Source organism: Pelophylax lessonae (genome assembly GCF_965119305.1).
Source record: "Pelophylax lessonae genome assembly, chromosome: 6".
In the NCBI taxonomy this organism is placed as follows: Eukaryota; Metazoa; Chordata; class Amphibia; order Anura; family Ranidae; genus Pelophylax; species Pelophylax lessonae.
Genome location: NC_138773.1, coordinates 202844813 through 202856964, shown reverse-complemented (window position 1 = coordinate 202856964; position 12152 = coordinate 202844813). Strand labels below are relative to the sequence as shown.

Here is a 12152-nt window from a genome sequence, read left to right as displayed (position 1 = left end):
GCATAACTGGGTACAGCCACATCTCCTAATTCATCTTAACCACTTGCCTTCCGGAATATTTACCTCCCCTCCCCATTTTTTGCGATACGGCATTTAAACTGACAATTGCGCGGTCGTGCGGACCTGTGCCCAAACAAAATTTGTGTAATTTTTTTTCCACATGTATAGCTCTTATGGTGGTGTTTGATCACCTCTGTGTTTTCTTTTTTTATTTTTTTTTTTTTTTGCGCTTTAAACAAAGAAAAACTGACAATTTTGAAAAAAAAAAAATTTTTTTACTTTCTGCTATAAAACACATCCAATAAAAATGTACAAAAGTGTATATTGATTGGTTTGTGCAAAAGTTATAGCGTCTACAAACAATGGGATATTTTTATTTTTACTAGTAATGGTGGTGATCAGTAACTTATAGCAGGATTGCAATATTGTGGCAGACATTCCGACACTAACTGACACTTTTGATACTTTTTGGGGACCAGTGACACTAGTACAGTGATCAGTGCTAAAAAAAATATGCACTGTCACTGTACTTATGACCCTGACTGGGAAGGGGTTAACATCAGGGGCAATCAATGGGTAAACTGTGTGCCTACCCCAGTGATGGCGAACCTTGGCACCCCAGATGTTTTGGAACTACATTTCCCATGATGCTCAAGCACTCTGCAGTGGAGATGAGCATCATGGGAAATGTAGTTCCAAAACATCTGGGGTGCCAAGGCTCATCATCACTGGCCTAGCCTGTGTTTCTGTGTAGTATGGGGGGTGCTTTTACTAGGGGGAGATATTGATCCTTGTCCCTGCTTTGCAGGAACACAGGATCCATGCCTTCCCTACTGACAGAATGGCGAACTGCGTTGTTTATATAGGTAGACCGCCATTCTCCCTCAGTACTGGTGGACATCGAGTGCGCGGTAGCTGCCCATCAGTGTTTATAATCACAGCAGGAGAAGGCCACCGGAGGTGCGCATGCATGCCCCAGACACGGAGATGCAGGATCATGTACAGCAGTGCCACTTTGCCATTGTATTGTAAGTTATACGATCGGCAAGGGCAGTTGTATACTGCAGGTACTGGGAGAGTGATTACGCAGGCTCTGCATGCTGTACAGCCCATATACAGTCCTGTGCATGACGCCTAACTGATATTTCAACTGTCTTGCGGAATAAGATTGCCAGGTGCATGCAACAGGTTCAGTGTTAAGGGGAAAGGTCCACTTTAAACCTTTTGTATTTTCTGTACCAAGAAAAATTTCCCCAGGGTAGACGAAAAGACTTTACACTGGTTTAAAGTAGGCCTATCATCAGTTCTACCTTATGATTACAAATGTCAGACTGTAATGTAAACATGATATGTAGCTGCACCATATAAAGAATGATTGAAAAGTTGCACATGTGCAACTGAGTATCTGTTATTGTTTCAGGCACACATAATTACTGTACATGGAATATTACTATAGTTCTACCTCTTACTTTATACAAACACTTCACTCTGTATGCTGCAAGTTAGATCAGCCTTCAAACAGTGTTTGGAGCATTGTGAATGTTAGAAGGAGACATAGCTGCTACTTAGATTTACCACTTGTGGAAAAAATAGCTTTAGCTAAAAGCAAAATGATTTGAGGTTCTCAAACTGTAAGAAAAATAATAAATAAAATACTGTAATGTATAATTTAGTGTATTAAAGCCCAGCTCTAGCTAAAACTTTCTATATATATTTTTTTTTAACAGAGTGGGCGGAAAGGTTAGAAGCTCTGTGGGGTTTTAAATCTTTTGTACCCTTTTCCTTTCACTTGGACAGGAAGTGAGGGAAATCACCCAATGGGGATATAAACCTTAAAATCAAATTAAAGGGGTTCTGTTCTGTCTGACACCCATCCTATAGGCAGGAAGTGATGGGAAAAGTTCACAAAGGGGTACATAGGCACTTAACCTAACCTAAAGCCCCGTACACACGCCACGTTTATCGGCCGACCGATCATCCGACTTTTGTCCAGAGTTGTGTTTTGTTGGTTGGAATGTGCCTAGACTGCACACAAATTTTCTCGCCCAACAAAAATCTGCTTCTGAAGTGATGTCATGTGTTGGTTTGCTTTCTTTGTGTTCTTTCTTATCTGAGCATGCCCAGTCTTGCTCATAAGATTTTTCCCTGTCGAAATCTGTACTGACTGCACGAAAATCGGCCGTGTTTTGACGGCCAACAAAAATTTTATAGTCTGCACACCAGATTTTTTTCGGCCGAAAAGTTGGAGTCGGTTGTCGGAAGCATCATACTAACAAGCCGAAAATCGGCAGATCAGACGTTGGACGAAAATTCCCTGCCAATTTTCGATGCGTGTGTACGGGGCTTTACTTAAGCTCTAACCTTTCCACACTTCTTCAATCATTTATAATGATTTTGCCTTGGTTGTAACATTTATGATTTTGCCTTGGTTGAAAAGTTTACAAGAGCTAACCATCAACTACATTAAAGAAAAGTCAGTGCAGCAGCCACAGAATATAGTATTTTTCGCTTCCTTCCCTAACTTGTGTTTCGTTCTTTCTAAATTTGGCAAATGCTAAATATTGTTGTGAATACCAAAAAGCTAGGAGGCTATATTGGTTTGTTATACAGGTCGGCAGAGATCCATGCAAAGGTACTTCCATCCACTTGCCCTGCTAAAATCTGTTTCATGTTACAAATAATGTGGTCCTTAATTTCAGTATGACCCAGATTATCAGATTAAAAAAACCATTGGCCATCCTGTACATAGTGACACCCCCTACCACTGATGATTACAGTTGCTGCTCTCTCAAACACTCCAATTGTCTTTCAGATTCTTTGTAAATATCTGATATTTCCCCCCAGGATGCAGTGCTTGGGGAGCAAGCAGCCAATCACCAGGCCCAAAACATGTCATATGGAGGAGAGGAGAAGGTCATTACCCTGTTAAAGCTTCAACATGGGCCAACAAAGCGCTTATAAGGAATTAGACTCAGAACCCCAGTAGGCAAACACTGCAATGGGGGAGGCAGGGAAGATAAGGTTTAGTGCGTGGGGGGACGGCCTTTCAAAAGAACTGCCAGTTCTTTCTGAATTGGCAAGGTGATGGGTTCCTTTTAATAATTAGATTCACCATACAGTGTGCCTTCCATGTGGGTGCAATAACCATATTCTCTACAAGCAATTACTTCTAGCACAAATACCATAATCCTAATTAAGGGCCCACTTACACCTGAGTCTGTGATCTGAGGCAATGTGCATATTATTGAAACACTTACAGTATGTGATACTGCATTGTGGAACCATTCAATTTCAATGGTACTCCAAGGAAATAAGGCAAAGCACATGTGTTGTAGCACACTGCAATATATGATAATACAGTGATGTGCATTGTGGTGTGCTGTGTTGGTTATGGTGCTTATTCAAATGGGCCATCTCAATGCAACACATCTGCTGCTGCTCTTTAGCTGGATGCACACTATACAACTTTTGTTGTTCAATTTCCTTTAGATTTACCTTCAGCTATGTAGTGCAAGGGCCTGCCTGATTGAAAGTGTTTAGGTTTGACCTCATATTATATGTTTTGGGTAAATCTAAAGGAAAAAAATCTAAAGAAAATTGTATAGTGTGTATAGCTTTATACTGTTCAATCACAGATAGGGAGCAGGGAGGTTACATCTCTGTATTTTTTAACTGTAGCAAATAGGATTGTGCTGTTCCTCTGACTGTGCTGTGTAAATCTCAGGAATGGATGAACACAAATACAGATCAATTTAGCAGGTAAAACAGTTCCTTTATATGTGGTTGTAAACCTCTGACATGAAATATGAACAGAACATATAGTGTGTACGTGTCTCAATACAATATTTGATCAAAAGCGCCATCTTATTTGTAGCTGATACCCACAGTCCAGGTAGAAGAAAAAGGATCTCATTAGAGGCCAGAACAAGAAGCAAACATAGAGCAAGGGATTAAAGAAGGCTGGCTTGAGAGCTGGGAAGGAAAGGGAGCTACCGAAAAAGAGGCAGAATGGGAAAAAATGTTGAGTTCATGGGATGCAAGAGAAGACAATATGGCAGCTGATCATTCCCGAAGTGATGGGGAGGAAGAAGAAATAGCTGACCACAAATCACTGGGATAGGGGGCAGAGCTGAAATAAGAAATGCTGGAGGAAACTGATCATGGACCAGGGTAGTAAGGCAGAAAAAAATTGAGACCCTATTGTAGGGAGGACTAGACCATGCTGGGGGAGAGGTGGAGAGGAGTAGCTGGGAAGGTTGGAGCTGCAAGATCATGTAGAGAAGGCGCTTTTAAAGTACTGGGGACAAGAGTGGATGAGAAGAGAAGAGACAGTTGACTGTAATGGCTCCTGGGACTCCTGGGAGTTTTGCAAAAAGGTATATATAGCACAGCAAAATCAGGAAATTATAATACCTTCTCTCAACAGCAGTGTAAGGATTGTCCCATTTTATGCACTGTATGATGTTTTTGGGGGTGTCCTTCCGCTTCGGGGAATAACCCCCTAAAACAATGTTATTACTGTAGTATTCTTGCTGAATAAATGAACTGGATGGCTTTTGTGTCGATCTATTCTCAGGCCATCCATAAAAATATTTAAAACAGAGTCACGGCAATTTGAGAGGGCAACACATAAAGGAATGCTATCTTGGGAGTGTTCCCATTTAAAAAACAATTAGTGAAACATAGGAATTCTGTAACTGGTAAACATTGAAGTTCATTCAACTTATAAAACCATTTGTGCAGTCATAAATTATTGTAAGCTGCCAGTTGAGAAGCTTCATGTCCTCCAATTCCCTCTAGGAATAGGGGTATACTAACAATATTTGTTTGAATGTAAAAGACATTGCCCAAAGTCAGTTCTCTTAATTTACAACAAATTTATTTGTCTGCCTTTAGCTTTGCCCTAATTAAAACAATTATGTTATTCCAACCCAGGGGCTGATTTTTTGTGTAAATGCAGAAAAGCATATTAAACCCACTTTCACGTTCAGTGATTAAATGACTTTCAACATAAAACTGCTCACTGGCATAAAAGCTGCTAGCAAGTATAAAGACCTAGTGGTGAATGAAGGCTGTTTTGATCAGGCAGAACTCTGGTACTTTCTCGTAGTGATGGAACTTGCCCATCCCTTCCTGCCTCCCAAGGGTTTCTATTGGCCATTGAGACATTGATGGGCTAGTAGAAATGAATGGGGTAGGATTGAGTGGGAAGCTCTAACGCTACACAGAATAAATACCATTATATAGGTACCGTATTTTCCAGCGTATAAGACGACCCTCCTACTTTTCAATGTAAAACATAGGTTTTGGGCTATACTCGCCGTATAAGACTACCCCCCTTATGAAGCAAAGCAAGGCAACACCATATACTCCGAGTATAAGAATCCCAAAGGTAATTAAGTAACTGTAATCTATGAAAGCGCTGGCTGTCTGTGCCCTATTCATCTGCATGGTACCGTAAATGTATTCTCTTATAAATCTCCAAGGTATTGTAAGTATAAAAATCTCAAAGGTAATTAAGTAAGTGTACCGTAATCTATAAAAGCGCTGGCTGTCTGTGTCCTATTCATCTGCAAGGTACTGTAAATGTATTCTCTTATAAATCTCCAAGGTATTGTAAGTAAGTATTACCGCTAGATGTATTATCTCTCAAGGCGCGGGCTGTGCGGGAATCCTGTACCGGTATACCGTATGTGCCGTAGCTTTGGCTACATACAGTATACGGCGCTGAGCCAATCAGTGTGTGCGATGTATTCTATTATTGATGATTGGTGGAGTCAGAGAGAGTAACATAATCCCGCCTCTCTGACTCCGCCAATCGGAGCAGGCTTTGCATTCAATAATAGAATGCATCGCTCACTGTGATTGGCTCAGCGCGGTATACTACGTAGCTGAAGCTACGGTACAGTATACCGTTACAGGGTTCCCGCACAGCCAGCGCTTTGAGAAGATTATACATTTACCGGTAATACTTTTACTTACAATAACTAAGAGACTACATTTACGGTACTTACGGTACCTAGAATACACTTACTAAATTACCTACTACTTTCATACTCTGCATGTAAGACGACCCCCCCCCCCCATTTTTGAGGGATTTTTTGAGGTTCAAAAGTCGTCCTTTTCGCCGGAAAATACGGTAACTTTTTTATTTTTGTTTAAATGCAAGCATACGTTTTTCTGTGCTATCATTTATCACACACATTGTAATGATATTAAAGTGTTACTAAATCTAGGACCCTGCATTCACTATATCTAGTCTCTCACAGTACACAGAACATGGAAATGCAATTATTTTAGTAAATATAAACGTAATACCCTTTCTCATCAGCAGTATATAGCAATCTTGTGACTTCTGTCTTTTCCTGGTGAAGCTTGTAGGAGGAGTTCTCATACTACATTGAGCGGTCCTATGAGGCTGCAGGGCTCTAGACTGTCTGCCTGGACATGTCTGGACAGTGCTGATTGGCCCTGTGCTGATCACATGTACTCTCCCAAAAAGAAAAAAAATTTTTAGTAATATATACCAAACTAATGTGCAGCCTCACTCCAAAGGCTTTGTCTTTTCTGGACATGTTTTGGAGTCAGTGGAAGAAGAGGATCTGTGCATACAAGATCAAGCAGCCTTTTTACACAATGCAGAGGATTAACCCCTTAGGTTCCACAGTGAGTATAACAAGCATACTTTACTGCATACATAGACTGATTTAACTGTTGTGGGTTTAGTAACACTTTAAAATACAACTTTATACATTTGTATCAGGGTCCACGTTATAGCCATATGCACAATCCCTGCATTTTCTGCATTTTCTGTCAGTTCAAAATGATGTAGGGTTTCATTTTTGATCTTTCTTTCAGAAATTCTAGTTTTATACCTATTATGCGGATTACTGTCTGAGCCACTGACTCCTAAAAAGTAGAGAGATAAGGAATACTGAAACTCCAGACACCCTGCATGCTGCAGGCTTGTTCTGGCCCTGTGACACAAAAGTATGGAAGCCAAAGACAGCTGCCCAACTAATATTTTTAGAACACACCCAACCCACATATTTGTTTCCCGACAGGGGTTCTTTAACCACTTCCCACCCAAGGACGTATCCGTACGTCCTTGATTTTCAGTGGTTATACCGGGATGATGCCTGCACCTACAGGCATCATCCCGGTACCATTATTTTCAGACGGCAATTCTGTAGAAGATAGAAGTGATCTGAGTGGCTAATTAGCCACTCAGATCACTTCTGCAGGTGGCAGGAGGGGGTCCCATCCTCCTCCTGCCGCTGTTGCCTCTCCTGGCTCTTCTGTCCTATCGCGGGGCCCGGTAGTGATGAGGCCAGCGGCGATGGGTGCCTGGGACAGAGAGAGAGGAACTTTTGTTTAACATAAATAATAATTTTAAAAAGTTGACAGCGCCACCATCCCATCGTGCTTATGCGCAAGCACGCGTATGTAAACGGTGATCGCACCACAGGTGAGGTATTGTCGCAAACGCCAGAGCGAGAGCAATAATTCTAGCACCAGACCTCCTGTGCCACTCTAAAATAGCAACCTGTAAAGGCGTTTAAAGCGTCGCCTATGGAGAATTTTAAGCACCGTAGTTTGCCGCCATTACACGGGCAGGCGCAATTTTAAAGCATGACATGTTGGGTATCTATTTACTTGATATAACATCATCTTGCACATTATAAAAAAAAAAAAAAAAATTGGCTAACTTTACTGTTTTTTTTTTAATTTATGAATGTGTTTTTTTCCCCAAAAAAATGCTGCGCAAATACTGTGTGACATAAAACATTGCAACACACATCAATTTATTCTATAGGGTCTCTGCTAAAATATATATATATATATATATATATATATATATATATATATATAGTGCCTTGCGAAAGTATTCGGACCCCTTGAACTTTTCGACCTTTTGCCCCATTTCAGGCTTCAAACATAAAGATATAAAACTGTAATTTTTTGTGAAAAATCAACAAGTGGGACACAATCATGAAGTGGAACGAAATTTATTGGATATTTCAAACTTTTTTAACAAATAAAAAACTGAAAAATGGGTCGTGCAAAATTATTCAGCCCCCTTAAGTTAATACTTTGTAGCCCCACCTTTTGCTGTGATTACAGCTGTAAGTCGCTTGGGGTATGTCTCTATCAGTTTTGCACATCGAGAGACTTAAATTTTTGCCCATTTCTCCTTGCAAAACAGCTCGAGCTCAGTGAGGTTGGATGGAGAGCATTTGTGAACAGCAGTTTTCAGTTCTTTCCACAGATTCTCGATTGGATTCAGGTCTGGACTTTGACTTGGCCATTCTAATACCTGGATATGTTTATTTGTGAACCATTCCATTGTAGATTTTGCTTTATGTTTTGGATCATTGTCTTGTTGGAAGACAAATCTCCGTCCCAGTCTCAGGTCTTTTGCAGACTCTATCAGGTTTTCTTCCAGAATGGTCCTGTATTTTGCTCCATCCATCTTCCCATCAATTTTAACCATCTTCCCTGTCCCTGCTGAAGAAAAGCAAGCCCAAACCATGATGCTGCCACCACCATGTTTGACAGTGGGGATGGTGTGTTCAGGGTGATGAACTGTGTTGCTTTTACAAAGCCAAACATAACTTTTGCATTGTTGTCAAAAAGTTTGATTTTGGTTTCCTCTGACCAGAGCACCTTCTTCCACATGTTTGGTGTGTCTCCCAGGTGGCTTGTGGCAAACTTTAAACGACACTTTTTTCGGATATCTTTAAAAAATGGCTTTCTTCTTGCCACTCTTCCATAAAGGCCAGATTTGTGCAGTGTACGACTGATTGTTGTCCTATGGACAGAGTCTCCCACCTCAGCTGTAGATCTCTGCAGTTCATCCAGAGTGATCATGGGCCTCTTGGCTGCATCTCTGATCAGTCTTCTCCTTGTATGAGCTGAAAGTTTAGAGGGACGGCCAGTTCTTCGTAGATTTGCAGTGGTCTAATACTGATACTTCCATTTCAATATTATCGCTTGCACAGTGCTCCTTGGGATGTTTAAAGCTTGGGAAATATTTTTGTATCCAACTCCGGCTTTAAACTTCTCCACAACAGTATCTCGGACCTGCCTGGTGTGTTCCTTGTTCTTCATGATGCTCTCTGCGCTTTAAACGGACCTCTGAGACTATCACATTGCAGGTGCATTTATACGGAGACTTGATTACACTCAGATGGATTCTATTTATCATCATTAGTCATTTAGGTCAACATTGGATCATTCAGAGATCCTCACTGAACTTCTGGAGAGAGTTTGCTGCACTGAAAGTAAAAGGGGCTGAATAATTTTGCACGCCCAATTTTTTAGTTTTTTATTTGTTAACAAAGTTTGAAATATCCAATAAATTTCGTTCCACTTCATGATTGTGTCCCACTTGTTGTTGATTCTTCACAAAAAAATACAGTTTTATATCTTTATGTTTGAAGCCTGAAATGTGGCAAAAGGTCGCAAAGTTCAAGGGGGCCGAATACTTTACTATACAGTACTATATATATATATATATATAATGTATGGGGGTTCTAAGTAATTTTCTAGCAAAAAAAAAAGTAGATTTGTACATGTAGGAGTGAAGTGTCAGAATAGGCTTGGGAAGGAGGTGGTTAAACTGATTATAGAGAGTTTTTTTAAAAATAAAAAAAATATGACATATTCATCTGCTCTGTGCAATAGTTGTGCACAGAATGGCTCTGATCACCTTCTTTTAAGGTCCCCGCCACCCCCCTTTGCTCCTCCTTTTTTCCATGAGCCACTATAGGAAGCGGCATCCTATTGTGGCACACATTTAAGCTTGAGCCCAAGCCAGGCAGTGTGTGTCTATTGACACACTCAGAGAAGCTCAGCATGCCCCCACTCCCTCCTCACTGTATTTATTTGACAGCAGCAGGAGAGAATGGCTCCCGCTGCTACCTCCATGTCCAGTGAGAAGAAAGAGCAGCGCCGCTGCTGTTGGGCACAGGCACTGGATCAAAATCAGGATCAGATAAGTAGTGCGGGCCGGGGGGGAGCTGAAAATATAAGGTTTTTTACCTTAATGTAGAGACTGCTTTAAGGTAGAAAACCTTAAACCTTTACAACCACTTTAGGTTGTTGCCTCTGTTGACAATTTCAATATCTACTAAAGGGGGAAGTCCAGCCTAACACTAAAATTTCTAAATCTACTTGCAGGCACAATCTAAGACTAACCAATCTAGCCCGGTGAAGCAAAACTCGCTGTACGTACCTTTTCTGAAGTCGATTCGATCCGACCCCACACTAAGCTGTCAGCAGTGGCTTCTCTGTGTGGGAATGTGCAGAAGAGGCAGCGACAACAGAAGCCCCATAGTAAGTCTATGGGGGGACATAACTTCACAGGCATTACACAGCTGTTGTCGGCTGTCTCCTGCACAGAGCTTCTGCTGATGTAGACCAGACTGGATCGGCTTCACAAAGGGTATGTATAGCGAGTTTCGCTTTACAGGGTTAGATAGGTTAGTTTTAGATTGTGCTTGCAAGTAGATGTAGAGATTTTAGTTTCTAGGCTGGACTTCCCCTTTAATTCTGAAACGGTCAATAGGTGGGAGCACCAGAAGCAGTCCAGACTGAGGAAACTTTTAAATATTGGACAATATTTTTGTCTGGTACCACATCCTTTATGTTGTTACAAAAAAATATCCTAACTAGAAAATATCAGGACTTTATCAGTACCACCAAGAGTAAGATAAAATATAACATTTTTATTTTTACAAATGTTAAAACAATTGTGTTTAGTAAAAAGTATTTTGTAATACATGTAGTAACCTCATACAAATGCATATCTCATATCATAGTGCTCTCCCCATAATCAATATCAGGATTGGTTGAAGAGTTGCTTGCTATTTCTTCGACGCATTTCACGGGTCAACAGCCCAATTCATCAGGAAGGAAGGCATAGCGTTTGTATATTATGAACGCCTGTGATCAAGCCCCGTTGTGCGGGGCGAAACATGTCAGAGGGCATGGCTGGAGCGGTACTGAGAGGCCACATTCATCCACAAATTTATGCACTGGGTCGGCAAGCAGTATTCCTTCCTTCCTCAGATGATGCTTCCACAACCCGGAATGGTCCACAAGCGCCTGCTCCCTCAAATGCAACCGGCATGGAGATCTTTGTCTCAGCTTAGAGTGGCACTGCAAGTTATACCTGGATTATTGTGAGATGCAAGAAGAAGCCATTGTAAAAAAGTAATATGTGCTCAGATGGTAAATTAGGTAGAAGGATCTTGAGAAAATAGGTTCTCACATACCTGAAATGTTGAGTTTTTTTTATTATTTAAAAGCATGCATACTTTGCAATATTTTTTCCCAAGTTAAGGTAAGAAAAAACTTGCTGTTCCCCTCCTCCCTCTTTACACTGTTCAATCACAGACAGAGGGCAGGGAGGGTTACATCACTGTATTTTTTAACGGTAACAAATAAGGTTGTGCTGTCCATCTGATTGTGCTGTGTAAATCTCAGGGATGGATGAACACAAATACAAATCAATTTGTCAGGTAAAACAGTTCCTTTATATGGATTGAAATTGAAACTTTTTTGCGGGTAAAGAAATATGCTTTTACTAATTTTTTTCTTAGGAGCCTGTAAAGCATTGTACCCATGATCAGCAGGTGCAGTGTCGGGCTCATGCAGACTGTCTGTGTAGCTCTTTGCCCATACCTCCAATATGGGCAGGCAGTTACTTCAGTCCAGGAAGAAACAATGAACTACGAGAATTTTCACCAGCGCCCTTGTAGTTCATTGAGAATTACAAGCCATCAGCCGCAAAGGCTATCAGTACTTGTAGGCATTCATTTACCGAACTGTGTGAATGAATGAATGACGTAACCATGCTCTTTTTAATTTGTGACAGTGGGTGCAGGGTGAAGATCCCCTGCCCACTGTCACAGATCAGGGAGAGCTGCAGGAGCGGAACATGTTACATGTTCCACTTTAAAAATGGCTGGAACATGTAACATGTTCTCGAAGGTGTATCAGTGTGTCCATTCAGAAGTGGGTACTTATATACAGTACAAATCATTTCAAGATTTTTACAAAATATGATATAGTGCAGTATGGCTGTTAAAATGCAGCAAGGCTCCTATAAATGCACGTTAAATGCATGTTTATGCACTTTTAGAGTC

The 12152-nt window shown here is 40.9% G+C and overlaps 1 protein-coding gene across 1 annotated transcript in view; it reads left to right on the top strand.

Moving 5' to 3' along the window:
• Positions 1–12152, top strand: part of PLEKHM3 (pleckstrin homology domain containing M3) — a 240107-nt gene that overhangs the window by 183655 nt on the left and 44300 nt on the right. The gene's annotated exons all lie outside the window — the stretch shown is intronic.